The 23035-nt window shown below is 40.0% G+C and overlaps 1 protein-coding gene across 5 annotated transcripts in view; it reads left to right on the top strand.

Moving 5' to 3' along the window:
- bcl9 (BCL9 transcription coactivator) overlaps window positions 1–23035 on the top strand; it is a 63868-nt gene that overhangs the window by 26653 nt on the left and 14180 nt on the right. For all 5 annotated transcript variants that reach the window (XM_046837124.1, XM_046837123.1, XM_046837125.1 and 2 more), the window contains one exon: window positions 9948–10020. The gene's annotated coding sequence lies outside the window, so the exon portion shown is untranslated. The remainder of the gene's footprint in view (window positions 1–9947; window positions 10021–23035) is intronic.

Consider the following 23035-nt stretch of genomic DNA (forward strand, 5'->3'; position numbering starts at 1 on the left):
CTGGAAAAGTCAGGTGTACAAAAACTTTTGTCAATCTGGAGGGATATCACTAGTAGCTCTGCAACAACCATATCTGGGGGTTGGAGGACCCAGAATATTTGTAATGACTTGGACATACCTGGACATTTTATTTCTGAAGAAATGGCCCATCGAAGTTTATGATGAAATATCTGATCGTGCCTGAGGAACCTTAACCTGGTCGCAATCTGTGCCAGAATGAGGTCGGCTTCACGTGAACGCAGACACCGCTTCCTCTGAGACACGTGAAGGCAGCGTAACCTCAGGAACTGCTGCTCACGGTTCCTGCTCTTCCTCATATAGAAACCCACAGAAGCTTGTGATTGGCTGGCGTCACTGCAATAGACAGGAGAGAGAGCGCAAGTCCAGTTTTCATTTCTGAACTGTACGGTTATGGCAGCGTTGGAGATGAGAAGGTCAGTATTTGGGTTGCTCCAGAACCTTCTGTTTTTTAGAACCCTGAAGGAAATGTGCCTGTTGTCTCTCTCACTGTTGATCAAACTGTCAATCCCCTGCCTAGCATTGCATCCTCTCATTGAAATCTGGCTTTTTTGTGTGCACATTTCCCAGCTCATGTTCTCCTAAGGCAATTCTGATGTTCGTTTTTTGACTGCATGCTCTTCAGTTCCTGTGGAAACGAGAAGCTTGATCACCAGAGGTTCCTGTTTAAAATCCTTTTACCTCAAATATTCCTATTTGCTAACAAGGCAGATTTCTTTCTCCCTCCCTGGTTCTTCGGATGAAGGGTTGGTGTGTGTGTGTGTGTGTGTGTGTGTGTGTGTGTGTGTGCGCTCGCCAACTTCTCTGGGTTATGGAAAGGTCCAGCTGCGCCAGCGTGTTCTCTCCATGCCAGGAGCAGGTTGTGTCACTTCACCAGTGTGCCAGGAAGTAAGCGTGCTCGTGTGTGTGTGTGCGCGCGTCCAGCTTGCCTGGATTTAACCGGTTTTGCTGGACTTCACCGTGTGTGTTTTAATTGCGAACACTGCTGTGCCTTTAAAAGGGCAATTATTGAAAGGAAAAAAAAAAGATTGGCTAATAATTTCTGCTGGCCTGCAAACTGGAACGCTTGTGTTCGCTCTGGTTGGTTTTGCTGGGTTTAGGCCCGGGCCATGTCTGAACACATCCTCTGTGTCGCCTGATGACTTGTGCTGATACTCCTTTTGTGAGCGCGTGCATGTTATTCATGTGAAGGGGTTTGACTATAAAGAGCATCTGTGAAGCACGCTTTGGAGAGGGAATAAGAGGGTGCATGCGCGCGCACGTGCGCCGTTACGTGCCAGTGCACATCACCCCTCTCACCAGCTGGCGGCCTGACATCATGCCCGCGTGGCGCCAAAGCCTTTGGCAGCCCGTCTCTGCCCACGCGCGGGAAGGAGAGGAAGAGTGGGAACTTCGCTGGACTCGCAGACACTCGAGCGAACAAAGGGGAAAAAAAAAGAGGTATTGTGAAGAATGAAGGAACGGAGAAAAGAAGGGGGAGAGCAGTCCTCTCCCGGAGGTTACCGAGTTCACTTCTGGTTTGGGCAGCTTTCAGCAGACACGCTTGGAAACTCTCCAGGCGTTATGAAGCAAGAAAGCGCTGGGAATTCTGACTTCCATGGCATGTTGAATCGAGGAAGTGGGGGGGGGGGATACGTGCACACCGTCCTCGTTTTTCCCTCTAACTGGGCTTCCTGGGAAATCGGAAATGGAGCTCGTCTTGGAGGAGGGAAGTGGGCATTTCTCCAACAAGTACTCGAGTTTCCACTTAAGTTATTAAACCTAGTGTGCAGTAACTGTTGTGTTTCCATTCTGGCACAAGGGACAGGAGATGACTGTGCGTAGCTGAGAATAACTCCGAGAGAAAATACATTTATATATAATTTGTATTCACGTCTGACTTAAATTTCATGCAAAGTAAAGATTTCGGTTACGTTTCTTTCCTTCCTTAATGTCTGTGTTCCTTTTTTCTTTCTCTTCCCCTTCTTCCTTGTCTGTCCTTCTCCCCCTCCCCTGTTTTCCGTTTCCTGCCTTATTCTTACTTCTTGGTTTCCTTTTTCCCTTCTTTACATTTTCCCCCCTTTGCTTCCTCTTTTCCCTCTTACCCTCGGTTTCTCTTTTCGTCTCCGTCCTCTTGTTTGAGATGTGGGACGGGACGGTAGAACCGAAAAGCAGTAAGATGTGCTGTAAGACGGCTACTTTGTAAAAATTACCACCATACCAAATTGGAATTTGTCTTAACACGGGATGAGATGAGGCCACTCTCTGATCAGCCGCATGCCAACATTGTTCTGTTCTATCCGTGTGTGTGTGTGTGTGTGTGTGTGTGTGTGTGTGTGTGTGTGTGTGTGTGGAGGAGATGGCTGTACTGGTAGAACAGAGAGGATTGGGATAATGATGAAGACGAATGTTGGCTGTCTAGTGGGCTGACAGCCCAAAAACATGGCTTTAAACTGCTGTCAGTCTACAGGCTGCTCTGTCAGATTCCTCTCACACCACACACACAACCCTTCTCCTTCCTCTTCCCTTTCCCCCTCTCTCTCCTTCTCTTCATCCCACCATCTCCAAGACCTACTTGTTTATTTTCTTAATTTTTTTTATTTGACTCTCCCCCACTCTGAGCAGCCATTTGTTTTATTCATCACTCATCCTTGGGTTCATCAAATAACGCACCTTTCCATCTGTTATTAACAGTGTATCATTCTTCTCTTCATTTCTCCGTCTGTGTGTCTATCAGAAGCAAGGCTGGAGGGGGTGGACTTGGAAAACATGTCTCCCTTTGTTGCTTTCTGTCTTGGTCTGTCCCTGTGTTTGTGTGTCTCTCCATGTCTGGCTCATATTCTTCCTTCATTTTCTCTTTCACTTTCCCCTGCTCTCTTTGTCCCTCTTTTCATTTATATTTTCTTTTTACCCTCTCTCTCACTTTCAGTCTCTTAACGTGTTACAGATTAATATTCTCTCTCTCTCTCTCTCTCTCTCTCTCTCGCTCTCTCATTCTCTCTCTCTCTAAAATATATATATATATATATATATATATATATATATATATATATATATATATATATATATATATATATATATATATATATATATATATTGGCTGAACAGGTTTGTTTGAACGTGTGTGGAATGCTGTTGCGGTTAAAACTAAGCTCTCCTTGCGCTTTCACATCAGTATGCGTCACTCCTGCATGCTCATCAGACGGTTTCCCCTCGAAGTGCATGTGCATGTATGTACATGAGGACACTCGATGTTTTGGATGCATGCAAATGTCTATGCTGCAATAGTCTGCCAGTCAAATGCCTAAGCCTATCTGTCATTTGTCATGTAGCTATGAGTCAGACCACGCCTGTGTGTGTGTGTGTGAGAGAGAGCGATGGAGAAAGAGACACATTTTCTGTGTTCTTGCTTTCAGTTTCAGAGCTAAAAATATTGTCCATTACCATGTTTTACAGTACAATCATGCTGCGAGTTTCATGTCGTCATATTCCCCTTGTAATTTTGGCGAGCGCTGTTGCAGCTACCGCAGCAGCCATCAGAGAGGACCTCATAATACACTATATGGCTAAAAAACTTGGAAATCTGTCCCTCGTACGAGGTGGTATCAAAGTTTCGAGACTAATGGTGCTAACTGGTGTTATTCTGACCACGTCTGGGATTTCATCACGGACAGTTAGAGCAAAGAGCAAACGTGAAATTCAGCGTGAAAACCGGGGCGAATCTGCCACGTTTGACACGGCGATGCTCGGCGATGCCGCGAGGTGTTTTGAGTGGCGCTTCAAGAGAATAAGGACATCGCCGGAAGACGACCAGAGATCAGAAAGCCCTTCAATGAGCTCGACTCTCGAAAACTTTGTGATACGTTGGAGAACGTGCCACGCGATCTCATTTCCGCAACCACCCTCTTCCCGGAGATAAAGATCTGACCCAATGGTTGCCGTTTCGACACCGTTGATCCAGTGTGAATAGCAGGAAAGGGTTTAACATGCATAGAAAAGAAGACTTCCAGGACATATTCCAGAAGTGGCAGGAACGCTGGGAGCACAGTATGGCAGTGCTATTTCGAAGGCGATAGCTTGTCAGGAAACTTTTTGATACCACCTCGTACCTCCAATATTTTAAGTTTACAATCGTCTTTCTTTGCTGTAGACTGAAGATTTTCCTTCACCCAAATAAAGAGGCCAAAACACGTTATTACGATGCGCCTGTGCACAAATCAAGCTTCGTTAGTGACCCTGTATGCGTATGTATTCTAGTATGAAATTGAATTTATCAGTCTACACTGAGTTCTGACCTCAACCCAACTGAGCACCTTTTGTGTTGTAGGAGAAGGAAAGGATGTGCTCATGATCTTAAACAAGGCTTAAGCATGGTAGGAATTGTGTTATGGGTGGGAATTGCTTGGATCAACCCCAGCTAATCGTTTTTGATGTAACTCTCGCTGGAAGCAGCAGAACCAGTTCAGAAGTCTATAGAAACTTCGCCAGTTTGCTGGAATCTGGAGGTACTTCATCACGCAGCAAGGCAATTACTCAAACCGCACTGCTAAGGAAATCAGTGGGTGTTTTTATACTGGCCAAGTCAATCACCAGATTGGGCATGTTTTTATTTATAATTTTTTTTACCTCATCAAGACAAGATTGAAGGGAGAAACCACTCGATACAAAAATTTGGAAGGAACTTCATTAAAATGTTGACAAGTGTTAGGTTTGGTGATGTCAGTAGATCACTTACAAGGGATATGTGACCAAATATTAATGTTACTGATTCTGTCCCAATACATTTGCTCTGGTGGTGTTATGAATGTAAGAATATAAATGTAAATACCAGAAAATATCAGCTGAGAAGGTCATTTTATAGCCATCTTTTGATCTGAATTATTATTATTACTGTATTAAACACAACACACACTCGATGATGTTTATGATTGAAGCGGTGTTAAAGGATTGAATGGGGGGGGTTGCCACTAGTGCATTTGCTTAGTAGTCAAACATGAACATTATTTATACTCAGCAGCAGGGGAAAGTGATGCGTTTGTGGTTGGGAAGCTGTTAAACAAATGCTACGCTGAAACGCTAAAGATTTAACAGGAAATGTTTAGTTTGTGGTAACCGTTGTTTAGCAGCATGGCACTGATTATCATATTGTTCATTCAGCAACTATCGAAAAGACAAATACTTGATATCGGACATCCTTAATAACTGTTGATTGTGATTTGTATCAGGATGCTAAGTTTTTCGCAGACGATACCATGTACATTAGTTAGCATTCCAGATGCTAATATCTGGTCAGCTTCTTGTTTTTAATGTGGTTTCATTTGACTATGACATCATCGTAAATCTCGCGCATGTTCCCGTTTTTTTGTTTAAATAAAAAAAAAACTTTTTTTAACTTATTTTTGGCCAGTATTACAAAAGTATTATTCATTTCTCAGAGAAAGGTTGCTAACACACTTTTCACGCGATGCCACCATCAATTTTGCACCAAGTTAGTGCACCGTGAGTGTGTCGGTCTCCGAGTATGTGCTTCATTAAGATGGAGTTTCTTTTTACTGATAATTGAATGTCTTACAATAGAGTACATGCAGTACGACTTTAACAAGCAGCAGCGCAGGATCATTTGAGTCATACGTCCCTTTAACTATGTTATCTAGTTTGATATGGAAGGGGGACCCCTTTATTTCTGCAGTTAAGTATCATAGGCTCTTATGCTCATAATTTAGGCAAAGTCTCTAAAAGATTCGACTTTGTCAACTTTTCCGAAGTTACACACCTGTCGTTGTTTTTTTTTTTGTACTTTTCCCCAGTGAAGAAACTTCTATGTAAATATCATGTGACTTAAGCACTTGCTACCTCGCACCTGCATATATTGACAGGTAAAAACCTAGAAATAGCATCATTTGGTATGGAAGCTCAGTGGTTAAGACGTTCAGATCCCAGCACTATCACATGAACACTGCTGGGCTCTTGAACACGGCCCTTAACTTTCAACCTCTCAGTTTCTATATGAGAAAGTTGTAGGTCTCTCTGGATAAAGGGCATCTACTGAATGCCATAATTGTAAATGTTATAACATGGTATTTGTTTCCATGTTAAAATTCTGGTGTTAATTTTACATGTTTTCTGTTGTGAATTAGATTATAGCTTAATATAGAAATGGTTTTGTTTACTTTTTTTTTTTATTTCAAAATTTCGTCACGTTAGATGACCATCTTGCCCTTATTAATAGAATAATAATATTAATATGTTAATATTGGTTAATATTGTTCAACTCTACTGAACAGCTTTGCGATTAACTTAAATGCTGTACCCAAGACCTCTTCACTCTACATCACAACCTGTATAATAGTTAGCTACAGCTTTTTCTGTGAAAGACTTTTTATATATATATATGCAGGGGACCTGGTTGGTGACCCCTGATCTAGACATTGTCACTTTTATCCGATAATGTTTAAAAAAAATTATTTATTTATTGGTGAAATCAGTTTAAAATGTTATTCCTAATGTTCCTGAGCATTCGGTCCCACTGCGGATTCCTGTCCATTTTAAAATAATCCACAACTTGCTGTTAATCAGGTTCCAAACGAGAACCCGCAGATTTTCCAAATCGCGATTATCGGCGGTTGACCGTATTATAACATTTGTATTATTTATTCTTAATTATTTCCTCCTGAAACCCTACGGGGGGAAAAACAACCGCATGTTATTTGCATGTCGTATCTTTAATTCAAACCGGTACTTTTAGCTTTGGTTGACTTGTAGGGATTGTGGTTGTGCAAGTTGTGTTTGATCAGTCGGGCAGATAATTGGTATATATGCTATGTAATGTGCAGGAACTCTGTAACTTCTCTTCCTGTAAGAGTTGCTTGTCTGATGCTTCATATTAAAGCAAAGTTAATGTTTGCCTTCGATTGTCTCCCAATACTTTGGATCTCAGAGGGATATTGTAGAAAGGAAATATACCAAAGAATAAGTGGAGCACATTTTTTCCACAAGAAATAATAAATCTTTTTATTTATTTATTGGAAAGACGATGTATTTGTGTACGATATGTGCAGTATTGGTGACTGTTATTGGCTAGTTTTCTGCTTTAGGCTGACAAGAGTGAAATCTAAATGCTCTTCTGCTGTTGTAGTCCCAAAGTTCTTAACCTATTGTGTATTTATTGAGTAGAGTAGTGGTTTTAGCTTAGACCTGTTTCATTTCTTCTGTTCTCTCCCCTCAACAGAACGTTTGCACCCCCACAGAACTGCCACTTGCTGGATGGTTGTAGTTTTTCCACACCTGTGTTTCTCTGTGTAGTTGTTGAGCGCACAATCATCAGTGTCCATCTTATTCTTCCCTGGAACATATGATCTTTAATTAAAGATCTTGTCCTGAATATGCAGGGTTTTTTTTATATATATATTATGCTGCTCTTTCTGCTAGTCATTTTGTAGAAGGTTAAACACTCAAGATGGAAATGTGGTATTTAAGGTACCTGTCCTATCCTACACCCTGACAAGTCACGTGACAGGATAGAATCTGCACGATTAGACGCGACATCTCGTGCTCCCTTTGCCCTGCTGGTCAGGGAGAAGTCAGGTTACAGTCTGGAGGAGTTTATCTAAGAACATGCTTGTTGGGTGAATAGCAAGTAAAATCTAAACTACACCTTGCATTCTGCACCGATAAGAAAGAATTCGGGTCTGTAGGGTGCGAACGCAGTCGGCTTTACTTCCGTGTTCCAGGATATTTAAAAAGCAGCTCTGTAGGTTGAGCTGCTCTACTCCACACACGGGTTTATTGTACTGCGGTTTTTAAAGAGGCGTATTCATGGAGCCTGATGAACAGTGGTGTGTTGCCCTTGACTGTTGGCGGTGCTCCAAGAGCTGAAGTTGGCATTGGAAAACAGTTTGTTTTTCTCTGCTTGTTTATTAATGAAGAAAACGCACGGCTGCTTGAGGCTCCTTCTCTCACCCTCCCCTAAAGCAGGTTCTCCGAAGCCGGCTCCGCCCTCGTCGTTGCTTGCCTTTTTTTGTGGCTTGATTCGATCTGTCTGTCTCTGTCTATTCGTCTGTCTGTCTGTCTGTCTGTCTGTCTGTCTCTGTCTATTCATCTGTCTGTCTATTTATCTGTATGTATCTGTGTGTGTGTGTGTGTGTGTGTGTGTGTGTGTGTGTGTGTGTCTCTCTCTCCCCATTTCTTTGTGTGTATTTGCGGCCCCCAGGTGCTGGCAGTTGAGTGATCCATGTGAGACGTTTAGCTGAAAGTGGAAGACGGAGACACGTGTATCTGATATCAGGCTTCTCATGTGTCTACGTGTCACACTGTAGTTAATGTTTTCTCTCATGTCTCCATTTGGACAGTTTTGCAGCGCCTTGGTGTCCGATTTGAGGAAATATTTTCACAGTTTTTTAGATCACGCTCGATGTAACACTAAATATTACGATCACAATTTTTTTTATCGCGAACCACATAACTGCAAGACCCGTGTCTAGATTTCACAGGAAGCCCATTTTATTAAAGAGACATGAACCCACACCTGGAGCCAGCGGTTTTACACCACGCGTGATCTATAAAAGCGAGCCGAGGATCTGCGTGGGTTTGTGCAGTCATTAAACGTAGAATGCGATGCGTCATCTCACGGCGCTCTTTATCATCAAAGACAAAAAAAAGAATGTGGAAAAGAAATGCTGATCAGGGTCGTAATTGTTCCTGGTAATGCAGAAGTTGACTCAACTCGCAATATCTCGCCGCCATCAAGCATTTGTAGCGTAAAACCGGCTTTATCACCGGCTGACAAATTTTATTAGCATAACCACAGGAATACCCGTAAATCCCTTTTACGGCTCAAACTGCAGATTACAGAAAAACTCATTCCTGTAGACGTCTTGAGAAATCTTATCACTGTCCTTTACATTTCAACAAAGTTTTGCCCATGAGCCGTCTTCCCACTGAAGGAAAGGTTTGTCCCGATTTCATTAAAATAAATGTCATTTGGCTTAAAGTTGGGCTGACCACAAAAACAAAAGGTTTGAGCCTTACAGGCTTTTATAAATGTTATCGAATAATGATTGAGTGCTTCGCAATGCTGTTCTGTTTAAGGTGAAGGGAAACGGAAGTAAAAGGCCAGTGGGGGGAAAAAATAACGAGGCCCTAATTACTCTTAGTGGAGAGTGATACGAGAGAAACATCACAAATATACACAGCATGTATCAAAATGTATAAGCTGCTGCAATGTTGTGGTTTGGGGGGGGGGAAACTGGCCAATTATTTGTTTTTCCTTAAATATTCCTTTTTTTTTTTGTTACCAAAAGTGGACAAACAAAATCTGGTTATTTTACAGGTTTTAGAGATGAAATACGACATTTTAATTTCACACAGTTTGCTTCCAGTTTTCAAATAATATAAAAAAAAAACCCTTATCATATCCAATACCGTTTGCAAAACCATATTCCTTGATATTTACCATATTTTCAAGACGACGGTTCTACACTGTCCTCCTTTTGTTTCAAGTTAATACCCACGCCGACGTGACTCCTATATGACGTACGCGTCTTGCTGACAGGCCGAGCCGAGTTTCTTTGTTTGCTTTCTCATTCAAAACATAGCATTTAAAATCGTGGGAACATTCTAAACATGCCGCGTTGTGTCCCTGCGATGCAATTATGGCGCTTGACCTCCGGACTCGCAATCAATGCAAGACAAATAGTCTGCTTCAAGATATCGATAATCAGGATATAGAACATGTTTTTTGCCTGTACGGGATCAAAAACATGCTTTTTGGCTTTCACAATTATTATAAGATGCAAGTATTATGACTGTCCTGTGACTCATTTAAGTGAAGGAAAATTCCCAACTACACTTATAGAGTCATGATTTCTGTTACATTTACATAATCATAGCGTCTCGCTTTCTCTCTTCTTTTTCTTTTTCTTTGTGTGTGCGTGTGTCTGTTTCTCTCTCAGATCACAGAGTGGTGTCCAGTTGCAGTGCAGAAACAGCCATGGCCACGGCTATATCGTGACACACAGAGACATGGTAAGTACTACTGCTGCTGCTGACATCTCCAGAACCATGTCAGACAAAGGTTTCTCTGCAGGGGGCCTGCTGTGAGAGACAGAGCCATGTGTGAAAAAGTGGGCTGGGGGTGGGGAGTTGGTTGAGGTAAGAAGGGACGTGTGAGAGGGAGGAAGAGCTTTGCCGCCTAGACGAGATTTCTTGTTCATGAGATCCATATTTTTCGGGCTGTTCCACCCGGCACTCTTCGGGTTGTTAATGCTGAAATGATCATCTGATGCAAAGTCAGAAAAAACATGATTTGATTGTGGACATCTGTTGTGGAGACTATAGTTATGGAGGGAGTAATATTCGGATGGCAGAGGATCGAGAGCGAGGGGGAAAAAAAATTTGGAGTAACCCCTGTTTCAGGCCTCCAAATACTTAACAATCCAGAAAACTCTGCTCGCGTAGACGCAGTTTGTGGACAACAGAAAATAGATGACTTACGGAAAATTGCTTGGGTCCAGCCGGCTGTGCGAGGCCTCTCTTCATTCCTTTCCTAGTTTTAGCCAGAACTAAAACCAATTCAATCTCACGCGTCTTGTACGTCTCGTACAGTTTTAGAAAAAAGCTTGCCGTCGCGAGACACCGTTACCATCAGAATGGTCATTCTTTCTCTAATCTCCCCCCAGTGTTTTATTCCATTTGCACGCACAATACAAAGGCCGCTGGGGTGTTTTGGTTTTTCTTTTAAACATGTTCAAGTGCACCTCGGTCAGCGCTCTTGTTCAGTAGTCATCAGGGAGTCGGCCATTTTAAAAGCCGTTTCATTCACATAATCTTTTCAGTGCACCGGAATGTTCACACTCTTTTTAAAATAAATAAATAAATACAACCGTTCCCACAATGCACCACAAAGAAACAGGGAGCATCAACGCGTGTTATGTTCCCCTTACATATTTTTCAGAAGCCTCTCAGCGCAAAAAAAAAAAAAAAAAAATGGCGGACGAACCCGTAGTCAATTTTCTTTTATATGGAAGTAGCTTGTCGTTTGTTATAGTGTCAATTTAGTTAGGTTTTTTTTTTTTTTTTTACACTTTGTAGGATGAATCTATTGATGCATTATATTTGATTCTAAAAAAAGTGTTTAAAAAAGATAAAAGGGAAAGAAAAAAAAAACGCTATTTTCTATGATCTTGCTTGGAATACCATGGCAATGTTTGTTTTTGTTTTTTTTTATGTATAAAACAAAAATTTAGTATGTTTGGGTTGGTCATATCGCTGGAAATTGATGGGGAAGGTGGTAGCTTAGAGGTTAAAGCACTGGAATTACCCCGGGCCCCTGAGTAAGTCTCTTAGCCCCGTAGCTGCTGTATTTGTATGAATAAGATGAAATGTATGTCGTTGTAGATGAGGGCGTCTGAAAAATGCCATAAATGTCAGTATATTCGTCAGCATCACGGTGTGTTGAGTGAACGCACAGTAACAGTTAGGTGGGTTCGACATTTGAATATACTTAAAGTCCTTATTTATTTCGAACTTTTCTAGACTTTCAAGTTTTTTATATTTTTATAGCAAAAGCACACAATGAAAAATTAAATGAAAAAGTTTCCTTAGTGTATAAACTGCCGGCCCATCCAAACGCACAAACTATTCCATATTGGGAGGGATTTTTTATTATTATTATTGATTAATTTATTTATTTATTTTTAACCTTTATAATATAACCTTTCGGATACAAAAAATAATTTAAACGCGATTAGCAATTAAAAAAGCAATTAGCATACATTGTTTAGCATATAATCATCCATTTAAAAAATAATAAAAAAACCTGACCTGTACATTACATCAGTGTATAGATATGTGTAAAGTTGTGGAACATTTGCAAAAAAAGTTACTTCCTGTTCTCACTTGCGTTGTAGCAGCTCACAACATATCTGTTTGTGTGACTTTAGCGAAAGCTTTACCTCTTACCGTAAAGCGCCGACGCTGGAGACTCCTTCTGGAACTGCTAACTAAATGCCTCCTCGCCATATCGATTTCTTATTGCTTTACCGGTCCCTGTGTGACGGTTGTAGCTATAGAAGCGATAATGCATTAGAGCGAGTGCATTCGATATACGCAACACTGCGATTCGGATTACAACCGGAGCTTTAGTAGTACAGCGGAGTGCATATGACTGGCTGTAAACTGTTACACAGTTGAAAAGATAAACCAGTTCTGTACACCACGTCTCACAAATTGTGTCATTTGAATCATGAAGGAGTTGGCAAGTGTGACTTGTTGTTTTGGATTTTCTTAATCGGTATGTGTGTATGTGATTAGCGTAGAAAACTTTAAATGCAACTACATTTTGCGTTTGATTGATTTACAAGCTCTCAATCCTTTATATCGATAATTATCCATCTTATCCAACTTGTTTTCTTTATTAACGCGTTGACTGATCGCTTGTTGATCTAAATAAACGTTAGCGTCTAACCGCCCGGTGTTGGGTGTTTCACACTGTGTAAGAAAGTTTCTTAATTGGATACCTTTAGGCTACCGGTATAACCGCGATTATCTGATACGCAAGACAATGGAAAAAAAAACCAAAACACGTAAACAGGAACTGAATCCGTGCGTGTTGCTCGATTTGGGCTGCAGCATGTGGTTAGTTCACAGTAATGTTCTAGCGCTTTAGTTTAGCCTTTGGCTGTTTTGCAGACCGCACTCAAGGAATCTCTTTGCTTGTATTGGGTTTATTTGACCCACGATGCCAAGCTGGTCAGATCGTGTTGGTTCTGCGGGTCTCAATCCCGCCTTGAGCTCTCTAAAGCCAAAATGATACTCTTCAGCATGACTTCAAGGTGTTGTGTCAGGATGCACGAACCTGTAGGAGTCTTTAGTGTGCTGGAATGGATTTCTTTTTTTTTTTTTTTTCTTTTTTTTTACTGCCTTCTGTTCTCGCTCTCTTTCTCGTTCTCTCTATCACTTGCTCTTATGATTCTTTTTGAAATTGCAGTTAAATTCTCATATGAGGCTCATCTGATTCCTGCTTGTTACCAGTGAGGGGTAAAGGGAGGGGAGCAGTGTGAATGGACACAATGACATTTTGCTAACGCCAGAAAAAAGTGCGGTAATGTGCCCTAAAGCCCTTTTATCTATTAGGTTGGGAGCAAATTAGAGAATGCACATGCACACACTCCCACACACAGACACACTTCACACTGCCGTGTGGGTTCTAAACCAGTATACATCATGGCTTTTTATTAGACTAATATTCCACAGTTCTACAGGAGACTTTGGGTTTATTAGAAGGGTGGAAGATTCAACAGAAATGTCATAGCACCTGATGTGTGTGTGTGATGTCATAGAGGTGTATTTTACATTTCTTAGTTCTCAAGATTGAAAAGCTTGTTGTGGAAACTTTTTCTAGGCAACATTTTTAAAGATTTGATATAGTTTCACAATAAAAATAAAAAACATCTCAATGTATTGTGATTGGTCACAATATCGAGATCACATGCTCACATATTCCGTACTTTATTGTTACTTGTATTTACCCAAGAAATACATTTATAGAGACTTTCAGAGCTTCAGATTGATTTATTATTTTAAGACCAATGCAGATATAGTCTGGGCTGGGTATGGGAAGATCCATCAGAGAGAGAGAGAGAGAATCATCTGACACTTTTTTCGGTTAAAATATAAGATCGCCAGTCACTGACAAAAAATGTCTCATCAAAAAGATGGCAGGACAAGTGAAGACAATACTGGTAATAAGCCATCAAACTGTCCAAATGTACACCAGGAAGCAGTTTGCTAAAGAAATCAAAAGCACATTGATGGAATTTAATGCACTACATATAGAACTACATTTGGTTGCTGTTAAGGATTTGGGATTCTGTCAATTTACATTTTTCTGTCTGAAGCCACACCATGCGCTTCCTACTCAGGAATCCTTTTCAGGCGTCACCCTTCCCAAACTCTCCTTAAAGCAGTTTACAGTCACATAGACCATGTCATGCAAAATAATTTTTTTTTTTATTGCTCTGTACAAAATATATTCTGAAATATATTATGAATTCTGACATCAGTCCCATGTCTGTAAAACTTAAGAGCTCAGTGGATTCAACATTGACCTACTGTTGCTGTTAAGACTTTAAACCCTGAATCAGTTTCATGTGCGTGTTGTATTTTATAATAACCTAACAAATAAAATTGGTGCTTGAAAGTTTCCGTATTTCTGCAAAACATCCAACTTTCACCCAAGAGACAAAACTATGGTCATTTATTTATGTGAAAGTATGTGAAGTTTCACCGTCATTATCTGGTGCGACCTTTATGTTCACTGAAAATAACCGGTTCTGATCAGTCATTCTGAGGAATGGAGGCATTCGGCTCATGTTTTGAGTCAGATTAGTGCAGCAATATAGAGAATTCCAAAGGGTTCACAAACTTTAAATCGCTGTTTGTGTTTTTTGTTGTTATAACGGACAGGTATCACGTTGATTATTCCCGATCTTTGTCTTTCGGAGCATGTCGGCTCACAGAGCTAACAGCTAACGTACAACTTTAGCTAGGGAGGTAGTAGCTATTATTTCTATGATCAGCTCACATACAATTAGTCAGGTTGTAGATATTTTAAGGAACAGCTAACATCAGCTTGAATCTTTGAACTTGAACTGATTACATTGGCAAGCTGCTAGTATTCCAGGGAACAGCATACATTCATCTAGTTTAGCTGGTGGCTATTATGTTGAGGAACAGCTGGGGGGGCTATTATCTTTGTGAACTGCTAACATTAGCTAGTAAGCTATTATGTTAAGAAACAGCTAGGAGCTAGTATCTTGGTGAACTGCTAACATTAGCTAGTAAGTTATTAAGTGAAGGAACAGCTTGGAGCTAGTATCTTGGTGAACTGCTAACATTAGCAAGTAAGCTATTGTGTTAAGGACAGCTAGGAGCTAGTATCTTGGTGAACTGCTAACTTACTAGCTAATGTTAGCAGTTCACCAAGATACAAGCTAGGAGCTAGTATCTTGGTGAACTGCTAACATTAGCTAGTAAGTTATTAAGTGAAGGAACAGCTAGGAGCTAGTATCTTGGTGCACTGCTAACATTAGCTAGTAAGCTATTATGTTAGGGAACAGCTTGGAGCTAGTATCTTGGTGAACTGCTAACATTAGCTAGTAAGCTATTATGTTAAGGAACAGCTAGGAGCTAGTATCTTGGTGAACTTCTAACATTAGCTAGTAAGCTATTGTGTTAAGGAACAGCTAGGAGCTAGTATTTTGGTGCACTGCTAACATTAGCTAGTAAGCTATTATGTTAGGGAACAGCTAGAAGCTAGTATCTTGATGAACTGCTAACATTAGCAAGTAAGCTAGTTTGGTAAATGATGATCCTCGTTAATAAATGTAATAAATGCTGAGGTAAAAGTCTGGTGAGGAAGTTACTAAACGATTAGTATTTTTTTTTCTTCCCCTCAGAGAAAACTCCCTTCTCCTAAAGTTCAGCTAGATGAGGTCGGATGCGTCTGAGGCAAAATATAATGTCACCAACAATGCATTGCTTGTGGTGTGTGTGTGGGTGTGTGTGTGTGTGTGTGTGCGCGCTTTTTCCATTCCTTTTTTTCCCGCCTTGATAACATTTTATTATTTTTTTTATCGTGATATTTATGTATTTAGAAGTAGTTGACTGTAAAGAGCTACAGGCGAGGGTTGCTTTTTTACAGGCGGTTTCTACACAGCTTTGTTTCTAAGACAGGATTTTGTGTTTATTACGGGAATATAAATAGTTGCGCCGTGGATGTTTTCTTTACTCCGATACACAACGGTTTGTTCATGCTTTTGTCGAATGCTTCATATCTACCTGTGCGCTCATACATCGATAGCGCTCTTAAAACTCTACATATAATAATTAGTATCACACTTTTTAGTTTTTTTGTATGTTAATTTAAAAAGAAATATTTCATAGATCTGAAGGGTATTTTTATTCATTTTTTTTCTCTGGTAAATTGGTTCAGATTATTTTTTGCGAGACGGCTGCACACTACCTTTTCGAATGACCGGCTTTTATTCTGGGCAGCACGGATCTCAATCCAACATATTCAAGATTTACGTTTATTTTGGTGACGTACATGTAAAAAAAAGTACAATCGATCGTATGACTTCTTGCTGACGCTAGCCTGTTTACATATTGCATTACGTTCTTTAAAAAAAAAAGATGAAATCACAAGGGACAAAGATGCAAGCTCAGCATAGCTCATCTTTCCTGCCTTGATCTAGTGAATATTGCAACTACACGTGGATTAAACAGGCATATTTATGTCCAAGATTATTTCTAGGTGTAACCCTGCAGCCGGTTTTAGTGCCGTGTGTGTATGCGAGAGAGACGCACTGAGAGATGGACGAGAGAGAAATTGAAAGTGAAGAGTTCTTTTACTAATTTGTGGCTCTGCCTGAAAATGGAATTTGCATAATATGCTTGGCTTTTTCAAAGCGGGCATAAACAGCACGGATATTGGGTGTGGTGTGTGTGTGTGTGTGTGTGTGTGTGTGTGTGTATATATATACTTAGTGGTTTTTGGGTTGTTTGCTTGTCTGTCAGCGTTGGCACTGGAAATATCTCACTTTCTCTGTTCACTCTCGCTGTTGTTCCTCAATGATTTGAATTCATAGATATCGAGCCTCCGGTGCCTATGCTGTTTGCATTTTGCCAATATTATTTTCAACCCTCCATAACCCGTTTCATCTGCTTTAATTCCGTTTGCACCGATCAGCTGTCAGTCCAGGATGAGATGTAGATGAAGCCAGTCATACATTAGCGTTCAAAGACCTCTCGTTGGGGAAAGGTGGGAATTATACATCTCTTTTTTACACCCAAATCAGTATGAAAAGCGTATGATTTTGAGTGTGTGCCTGAAACAAGGGGCCTGAATGGTTTTAAAATAATGTAAATAATTTTCTTTTGTTGATTCATTCACTTGCACGCTACGTATGCCGCTGTTGGACTTGACGGGAAAGCTTGATTCGGCTCAATTTCTCTTTAGGTTTCCTCGTTCATTGCTGCCATAGCAACCCCCTTGAAATGCAAACCGAGACTACATTAGCAGTATCATAGAAACCATGGGCACTAAATATAGTCACTTCCTTAACAGAATAATACCACAGTATACCAGTTTATCGTCACTGACGTTCTGCTAGATTCTACATCTTTAAGTCAGAATTAGTTCTAGTGTTATTTTAGGCTTTTCATTATAATCCCAGGCAGAGTTAAATCCCCAAACACTGTAGGGACCAAACATCATTTCAGATCCAACCACAGAAAGCGTTTAGAAATGAATGTGCGTACATGTTTTCACTTCTAGGATGTACAATTTATTCATATTTGGGTTTTAGGTTTACCTGGTTAAAGGGAATGTGATCACGTTGTATGTAAGTGTTCACTGATCGCTGGCTCCTCGTTGATCTTTTATTAAAAAGCAATAATTGTGCTCCTTCAAGCAGCGAGTTTGCAGAGATTTGACCAGAATTTTCAGACCATTAAAAGAAAATGTATAAAAAGATTGTATACCATAATAGACAGGAGGGACCCTCTTTTTGATTGTTTTTGCTTTCCTCAGATTTTAAACCCACCGTCAAATGAGTTGCAGAAGAACAGGACACATGTACAAACAATATTACATATTACATCTAAACCCCCTAAAATCTAAACACTTTGAAAGCACACTTGATCAGACAGTGTTTAGTTGATGTATATTTAATTCAAAGCTGGTTCATATGTTTTTGCTTAAAGTCGAAGCCACTACCTTATGTATGTTCTGCAAAACCTCCTTTTTATAAGACACGTTTTTTTTTTTTTTATCGGACTGATTTGCTTTTAGTGTCAGTAGACAACACAAGCCATCATGTGTGTCTAACTGCTTGCCACTAATGGATAGTTTAGAGGTGAACAAATGGACTGCACTCAGTAATTGTTAACCATCAAAAAGACCAATATTGTAGGTTTACCTGATTTAGTGGTCAGTTAATGTCAATACAATTATGTTCTATATAAGTGTCTACTGATCGTTGGCTTCTTGTTTACTAAAAAAAAATCTATTTGAGCTCCTATGAGCAGCTATATCAGGACTATACCGCGTTCTCAGACAGGTCTTCGTTTCTTATGCAACAAGGAAAACTCAGGCAGGCGAAACAGAAAGCTACAGTACCACGTCATCTTTCAGCAGGAAGGAGACGTGGGAACCTGTCTGACAAACGCCCAGATGTCACAACAGCATATGTGTTGAAAACGGGGCTTTCCCAAAACATATGTACAGTCAAAACAACTGTTCCAGTACGCTCTCTCTGTGTGTGTGTGTGTGTGTGTGTGTGTGTGTGTGTGTGTGTGTGTGTGTGTGTGTGTGTGTGTGTGTGTGACAGACCACTTCATTGGAAACTCTTTAACAGGAGTGCTAGTCATAGGCAGTAGGAGTGTGTTGTTTCTGGATGGGTTAAAAAATATGGGGTTCCCCCTCTCACTTTTTTCCTAGTTGTTTTTTATTTTTTTGAAGTAGAGCAGCCATTACTGTTAATCTCACAAGACAAAAGCGCTAAGCATTAATACAGGAAAGCAGACGTATTAGACCCTTTTTTTGCAGTATTGGCAGAAAGCTCGAAGTTGCAGTGTCCTGAGTTTAATTGATTGGTTTTTTTTTTTTTTTTTAATAAATTGTAGTTTTGTTGCGATTTGTTCAGGTGGTTTCAACTTGCACTCAGGATTCTTTTCCTTCAGTCCTGAAACCTTACCTGTCCTTTTGAAGATTTGTTTTTGTTGTTGTTGTTCACCCACCACATTAATCTTAACTTTCTTGTTCGTACTGCAAGTGTTAAGGTTGCCACGTCTAGTGTTTTTCACCCCTATTTCCATTTACACGTCCGGAAAATACAGAACTAGAGATTGGCTTGCTGTGATATTAGAGAGGATCAACAATGAAGTAGTTCAGTCACAAGGCCTCTTTGAAGGTACATCAATCAATTAAATTTTTGAATTGATTTATTTCTTGTTGCTTGATACGTGTTCGTGTTTCTCGATCTAAAGGCATTTTAAAGAAATTAATAATAGAGCACGTAATCCACCTTTTTTAAATTCATTGCATAGGTATTTCATGTGCGTCTGTTATTTGTTAGACCGGGTTGCCAGATTTTATTTAAATTTCCAGCTCAGATAAATCACCAAAAACCACACAATAAACCTGAATCTAGTTTGGGCACTGGGAAAGAGAGCAACAAGTTCACCATGGTGTGTGTGCATTTTTGATACCTGTATATTTTCTGTCCCATAGTATGTTTTTTGCAATATATCTTTCAAAAGAAATTGTAAATCAAACACACACATGCACTTTTTTCTTTGTCTATTCTCTCTACACAGTTTTAGATTACAGATTTTTAGATTAGTTTAATATTGCATAAAAACCCTTATTATCTATACAGCAACCCAGTCATTATGTCTCCGGTCTGCTTCACCTCCATTGAAAATGTGCACAGCAATGCATGGGGCAGCAATATTCCTTCCCCAGTGGGCCTCTATTGCCGCTTGTTGCAATTCCCTTTTTGACCACTAGTTATTGCATTAATAACTTGTAGCTAAATTGATTGGTCGTCTTGAGAAGAGAGTACAACACTGGAATGCTGGAGTATATCCACCGAGTCACCACGTTTTATATTTACTTGTAATCCAGTAGTCACTCAAAAGAAGCAGCCAGTATTTCAGTGGATTATTGAATATATGGATTAATATATGGACACCCCCCCCAATAATCAACAAAGGATTTAATTCCCAATTACTTCTGTAAATAATCAGATTTTTTTTTTCTGTTTCCTGTTTCCATGCTGACAGATTATTTCATCACTCACTGGCTGCATTACGGGATTTTGCCACATGCCTATGGCTGTGAAAACACTGGGCCGTTAATAATAATGACTACCTCCCCCATTTATAATGAGCAATATTGATAGTGTTTTCTAACATTTGAACACACAAAAGCAGCGAAATCTGTAGGACAGATTTCCTGCACACATAAATATTGAGTGCCTTCTGGGAAAGCTCATAAAAAGCACGCCTGCTCATATGAAACAAAAGCTAATAGAATAATCACTGTACCTGTGAATGTCGGCTAAATATTAATATCGAACTCGCACCGATAAGAGGGGATTTAAAACGGATATCTGTGCTAATGTTCTTCCCGCTGATGGACTTGCTGAATTACGTCTTTATTACTCGATTTTGACTGGAGATTTTTTCCCCTCCTTATTGGATCAATACGTACCGTCTCGAGCTTTATTTGAAAAACTGGTGGCAGGAGAAAAAAAACAATGGTAATAATTGGCTTAGTGGCGCTACGTTTCCGATTGGCTTATGCAAAGCTCCAGATGATGAAATGCAGAAAAACAGCAACTGTGAATGTGTGTCCGAGTGCATGTGCATTCTAATTCACTTCACCTCAGAGGTGTGTGTGTGTGTGTGCACGTGTGTCTTGAGGCGCTGCAGCTTCAGGGCCCTGTCCGTGTGTGTTGCCTTGGCAACACTGTCGGTGGGCTGGTGTGTGTGTGTGTGTGTGTGTCTGGCTGGGCTGCGGAAGAGCTTCAGCGACCAAGCTGTCTACTGCTGCTGGAGCCCTACAAAATAGACTTACTCTGACTGCAAGCATCTCATTATGTGCTCTGAGTGTCGTGTGTGTGTGTGTGTGTGTGTGTGAAGAAAGAAAGAGAGAGAGAGAGAGAGAGAGAGCGCACATGAGGAGTGGTGGCAGAACATTGAAACTGCTCAGTGAATCACAGCAATGGCGTTCTCAGCCTCTCCCCTGAGGCATTGTGGTTGTTGGTCTAATGATGTAGCTTGTGTATAAGTGTTTCTGTTTGTATATTTGATTTTTTATTTTTTTTTAATAAACCAACAGCAGAGTAGTATTTGTAAAAATCCTAATTTGGTAATTTGTGTGTACGCGCTTTGAGCAAGTTAACTACCATTTATTAAAACGCTGTCCTGTTAAGTAGGCCTTATTGGTGTTACTGGCAAATGAACAACTGCAGTTTAAGTAATTGTAATTAGTGGTCGAATGATACAGGGGGGAACCCCCCACACACACACGCGGCTGGTGCTGATAGCGGTACTTAGAAAACAGTGTATCCGACATTAAAACAAAAAAAACCTGATGTTCGTTTATAATCAGATTCTTTCAAATAGAAATGAGTATATCTGTAAAAATTACAAGCAGGTTCTTACACTGGGTGATACAAAACGGATAATGTGTGTACGCAGCACACTATTTGTTCTAAACATACGGTCATTGTGCCTCATGTAACTTGGCAACAGAAGCATGCGGAGATTCTCTCGGTTATCAGGAAGATGGAGGATGTCCGTATTGTGTCAGTATCATCCGTCAGAGCTGATAAATCCACATGCACTGATTAGTTGAACACAAATTTAAACGAGTAAAATCAAGTACAAAAATATCTCTATTCTAAGGTATTGCAGTTCTTTTTCAATATGTAGTAACGTTACAGATGTATTCAGACAGAACTCAACAGAAAGCTCACCAGGAAGGTTTCTAGAGTGGTGTATATTGAGGCATTGCATATGCAGTCAGATATAAAGCTAATGGGACAAAGACCACATTTGTTATATATCAATTGGCAGCATTCATTTATCTTTAGTAACTGCCTGATCAGGGAACACCCTGGTTTAGGCTGGCTGCTAGTTTTTATATATTAGGGGAAATTCCTGTGCATGTATAAACAATATTATTAGCCATCCTGGGATTTCTTCTGGGGTTTTTTTTTTTTTTCCCCTCCCTGTTTCTCCATGAGTATAGTGTTCTGGTTCTTATATACTTGTACGTAGAGATGCATCAACCGATTTGAGAATATGTGACAATGGCAAGATGTTTTCTAATTGATTAGTTGCTTGTCATGTTTCTCTTCACAAGACCCCATGTTTTTGTTTTACATTGAAGATGCTGAAGGTCTCTCCCGGAAAGAGTTGATTTCCTGATTAGTCATTGAAACCCAACAGTTAACCACACTCACGGAAGATGATTCACCTGGTGCCTCTGTGACAAACAAAATAAATTTAGCATGCGAGTGTTTGTTTGTGATGCAGCCTGTGCTGTTTATTTTGTAGTTAACTGGTGCTTTGTGGAATTAAATAAAGCATAGGAGTCTGATTTAACAGAAATAATATATATGTATATGCACTGATTCTCATATAAGATTGCATGATAAACCTGTCTTAAACAAACTCCAGTAGTTTCAGCCTGATTATCTTGAGGCTTTCATTTGAGATGTCTTTGTGAAGTAGAGAAGGTTTAAGCCTTTACCAGTCATAATTAACATAATGACGGGCAGATTTAATATTTGTACAGTTTGGGTTTAGCAAGCGTAGCTAAGCAACTAAAACATTCTGCATATCTAAGCTCTTGAGGTAACTCTAGCTGTCAAGTGGTGAATACTAGTTGCTTAGTATTAAATAGTAATTCGGTACTTATTTCACACCGCCTCACAATGTTACTAATGCAGGATGTGTCTGTTAATCTCATTGGATGTGCTATTTTTGTTTATTGGCATATGCTAAAAAAAAACCAAACACTTATTGCAGTGAACATACAGACTACAATTAGACCAATTAAAATCTGAGCTTCCGCTTTCCATTCTGCTCGCTATCTTGATACTTTGGATATCCTGGTTACTTTCGAAATCTCTTTTATACCCAGGCACGTCCCAGAAATGCTTAAAACTAGCAAGACATGTTTTTCAGTCAACTGGAGAAGTCGTCCTGTTTGGGCCTGTTTCATGTTTGTTGTGTACACTTGGTTTAAGAGCCTTGTCACAAAGGCACGTGCTGTTCGTTTTGATAGACGTTAAAACCTTTTTAATTAAAGAACAGGACTCAAAGTGAATCATGGCGCCTTGGAATACTGTCTCCAGACCAGTTTTATCTTTACTTTATGGTGGGTAATCTCAGCACAATGAAAGATAGATGGCTGATTGGAGATCACTGATCTTGTCAATCATTTATGTACATAGTGACTTCA

This window comes from Silurus meridionalis, chromosome 24 (assembly GCF_014805685.1).
Source record: "Silurus meridionalis isolate SWU-2019-XX chromosome 24, ASM1480568v1, whole genome shotgun sequence".
NCBI classification, from domain to species: domain Eukaryota; kingdom Metazoa; phylum Chordata; class Actinopteri; order Siluriformes; family Siluridae; genus Silurus; species Silurus meridionalis.